The sequence below is a fragment of the Lathyrus oleraceus genome, chromosome 2 (genome assembly GCF_024323335.1).
Source record: "Lathyrus oleraceus cultivar Zhongwan6 chromosome 2, CAAS_Psat_ZW6_1.0, whole genome shotgun sequence".
NCBI classification, from domain to species: Eukaryota; Viridiplantae; Streptophyta; class Magnoliopsida; order Fabales; family Fabaceae; genus Lathyrus; species Lathyrus oleraceus.
In genome coordinates, this window is record NC_066580.1 from 258,486,675 (window position 1) to 258,490,562 (window position 3,888).

The 3,888-nt window shown below is 38.8% G+C and overlaps 1 non-coding gene across 1 annotated transcript; it reads right to left on the reverse strand.

Moving 5' to 3' along the window:
* Positions 1 to 1,687: 1,687 nt before the first annotated feature.
* Positions 1,688 to 1,794, reverse strand: LOC127124688 (small nucleolar RNA R71). The gene has a single exon (XR_007804148.1). It is a non-coding gene; the product is annotated as a small nucleolar RNA R71 (small nucleolar RNA).
* Positions 1,795 to 3,888: the final 2,094 nt, after the last annotated feature.

The window sequence follows — 3,888 nt, forward strand, 5'->3', positions numbered from 1 at the left end:
CATATAAGAGCCATGTGCTAAGAAACGAAGCAATTCAGATGCAAAACGAACAAAAAAATGGGAAATTACACACAAGGCGACCTATATGGAGTTCGCCATGGAGAATGCCATATGAAAAATGACATATCCCACTCACCAACGGGAAGGTTGGTCCACTTTTCCATATGTTGGGAAGGTGGTGTTCTCCATCCTTTGTGAAGGCCAGACGGTTAGAAAATGGACTTGCTTGATCTCCCACTCACTCCATGCACTCATACATTCTCTCCCACGAATGAAGAAGCTTCCCACTTGATATTTTGGACATTGCAACATTATAAATAGGCGATGTGATTCATTTTCCAAGGCATCCAAGCTTAGCACAATCTTAAGCACTAGAGTTATCGATTAAAAGTTATAACTCGTCACATCGATGGGTTATAGCATCAGAGAGCATTGAGTTTGTACGAAGTTTGGAGTACTTTATTTCCCTCACTTTAATCTTGCCACCATTTATATTTCTTTACAAGTCTTCAGCAATTTATTCTGTACCAGACTCAAGCCTCCGTTTGGAGCAGGTTTTTATTATTTTACGCATTTTATTATCGCTTTTTTTATTTACTCGCACTTTACTTTCCTCGTCTCGCACTACTTCTTTTATTTCCAAGTCTTATTTCTTGCACCGTATTTCTTTCAATTACCTTTCTGAAATGTTTATTCCTAAGTTTCAAATCTATGTTTTCATGTTTGTCATAAGCATGTCCAACTAATTTATTGATGGTGGGATGTGAGAACCGTCATTTGGCGGTACTCTAACTGTTGTTTCTTTAGGATTTCAATTGTGGGCTATTTTGGTTTCAATAAAGTTTTTTTGAACTTAATTTAATCGGTCACTCTGAAAGTAGAGTCGTTAAAACATCGGGTAAGACCGAAAGCCGTCCGACCTTAAAGAATAAGATTTGTTTGTTTTTTATTAATGAATACCACGAAAGCACTTTGTTAATTAACTAGGAAAGTCTATCATTTCTAGAATGAGGTTTTAAAACTATTTGCGGATGTGTTTATAGGTTTAGGATCCGGTTACTAGAGTGAAAGCCTGGAACCCTTTTAAGTTAAATTTTCCAATCAAAATTACTTTTCAACTGAGTAAAGAGTCTGATTTCTTAAAATAGGATTTACTACTTTAACGCAATAAGCGTCAGTCGCACGTGACAATGGACGATATAAATTGGAGAGTTAAATCCGGTTGTGAATACGCAAAAGCGGCAGTTCCTGTTCAATCACATCGTTTTCAAAGTAGAAAATATTGCCCCGTACAACAATCCTATTTAGAAACAATCAAGAGTACTTTCATTTGATGAGAGCCACACCCCAATATTATTTGTATGAATTTATTAAAGTTATTTATTTCATCTATCCTCTGCTTAATTCATTCGCCTTAGATAAACACTGTAGCAACTAGAAACGGTAGATTGACAATTATGTCTCTGTGGGATCGATATCTTTTAAAACTACGCGATAGATTGTACACTTGCAGTTAGTTAATCTGATAGACTCATAATCTCGCGAACAAGTTTTTGGCGCCATTGTCGGGGACCAATGCCGTCAAATTTCGTAACTTGTTGTTACACCGTCTAGATTAAGGCAACCCTTGCCAATCAATGCGAAGAAAGTATTCCTTGCTAGATACTTTCCACCAAGTAAGATCGCCGTCCTACGTAACCAAATAACTAGATTCACTCAACAGGATGGTGAGTCTCTCTTCGATGCTTGGGAAAGGTACAAAGAGCTATTAAGAGCTTGTCCATATCATGGATTAGAATAATGGCTAATCATCCACATCTTCTACAATGGACTTCTCTACAACACTAAGATGACTATTAACGTTGTCGTCGGTGGTGCGCTAATGAACAAATCATACCCTAAGGCATGCGCACTCATTGAGGACATGGCTCAAAACCATTACCAATGGGGTACAGAGCATGCACAAGTAGATAAGAAAGAGGCTAAATGAGGTATATACGAGGTTAGCAGCCTAGACCATATGAACGCCAAAATGGATGCCCTGGCCGAAAAGGTCAAAAGCTTAGTCATAAAGCCTACAGCTACCGTAGCTGCAATATAACCTAGATGAGAAATCTATGTAACACCAGGTAAAGCTAGCGGAAATATACTCGAACGTATCGCACAGTCGAACATACAACACAGTCGCCATCGAACTTTATTTATCCCCAAAGGGAAAGGAAAACATCGATAAAACCCGGGGGAAAGAGATATACTAGGTAAGGAATTCGGTTATACAAGGGAAAGGTATTAGCACCCCAAACATCCATGGTACTCCATGGAAACCGTTTTGATTGTTCTCGCTCGAATAGGTGTGATAACTAAAGATTACTCGCAAAAAAGAATAAGGGGAAAGGAAAGGAAATAGATAGAGTGCTCGGTGAGGATTAGGGCCCTCATGCCTACGTATCCTCATAGTGCAATGAGGAATTCAGAGCTTCGTAGTTCAAGGAACTAGAGGCTAGAGGTGGAAAGAAGTGTGGTAGAAGGTATGATCTGAACCAAAGAATTGTGTGATTTGAACTCCAAATGAAGGTGAAAACATGAACCCAAGAGTAAAATTAGTGTGAACCAATAAGTGAGGGCGTATAGCACTTGTATCACTGTATTGGAATAACCAAAAAGAAAGGGTTGCCTAAGCACGACTGTAAAGTAAGTAAGGAGATGTTTGTCTAAGCTACAGGGTCTAACAAGACAAACAAGTCGGCTCTTGGTTCACAAAAAGAAGTATAAGATGGAGAACAAAGGTATAGTGTATTTGGCTCAGAGAATAAGGTATATCACATGAAGTGAATGAAGATAGAGTATGAAGGTATCATGGAGATGAATGGAAGAATGGCCTAGGGCAGGAGTAATAAATAAGTATGCTCGCGGAGGATTCGCATCCTCGTGCCTACGTATTCTCATCGTACAATGAGAAAATCAGAGCAATCGTAGTTCAGCCTATTACGGCTGAAAACAAAGGGCACGAGATTGATTTGATTTCCCAAAAGCGGATTGCTTAACAAGCAGGAATGTGGTACTAACTGATGACGGTGATCAACCACAAGGACAAGTGAGATATGATTGGCCTATACACGAGAGGGTTTATAAGGCAAGAGATTCGTCTAAGCACGAGAGGTCTTGTAAGATGAACAATGATTATGAAATGAATGGCCTACACACGAGAGGATTTACAAGGCAAGAGAGCTTCGTCTAAGCACGAGAGGTCTTATAAGACGAACAATGATTATGAAATGATTGGCCTACACACAAGAAGATTTACAAGGCAAGAGAGCTTCCTCTAAGCACGAGAGGTCTTATAAGACGAACAATGATTATGAAATGACTAGCCTACACACGAGAGAATTTACAAGGCTTACAATGAATAGGGGTTTGCCAAAGCGCAAGAGGATTGACGAGGCAAACAAGGATTAAGTTGATTGATTATGATTCAAAGACTTGATTTTAAGGGAATTGATCCAAAGGATATCTGAATGTCAAAGGGAGTATCATTAACGATCCACTGAGGGGAGAAATGATTGACGTGCAATGATGCTTCAATAATGGAGTGTTGAATGATTGATCGATGAGATATGATAGATTGATAAATGAGATAGGGATAGATAAGGTAGATTGATAAATAAGGTAGCTCACAAAGAATCTGAATTCTCCTGCCTACGTATCCTTATAGTGTAATAAGGAAATCAGAGCTTTCGTAGTTCAGCCTATTACGGCTGAAAACAAATTGATTGGAGGCAAGAGGAAATGGATGATTGAGATTGAAATGTTTCGAATTGAAGGATTGAGAATTGAGTAGAATGAAGAATGGATAGACTTGATAGTTACTGGATGATGAGAATCACACTA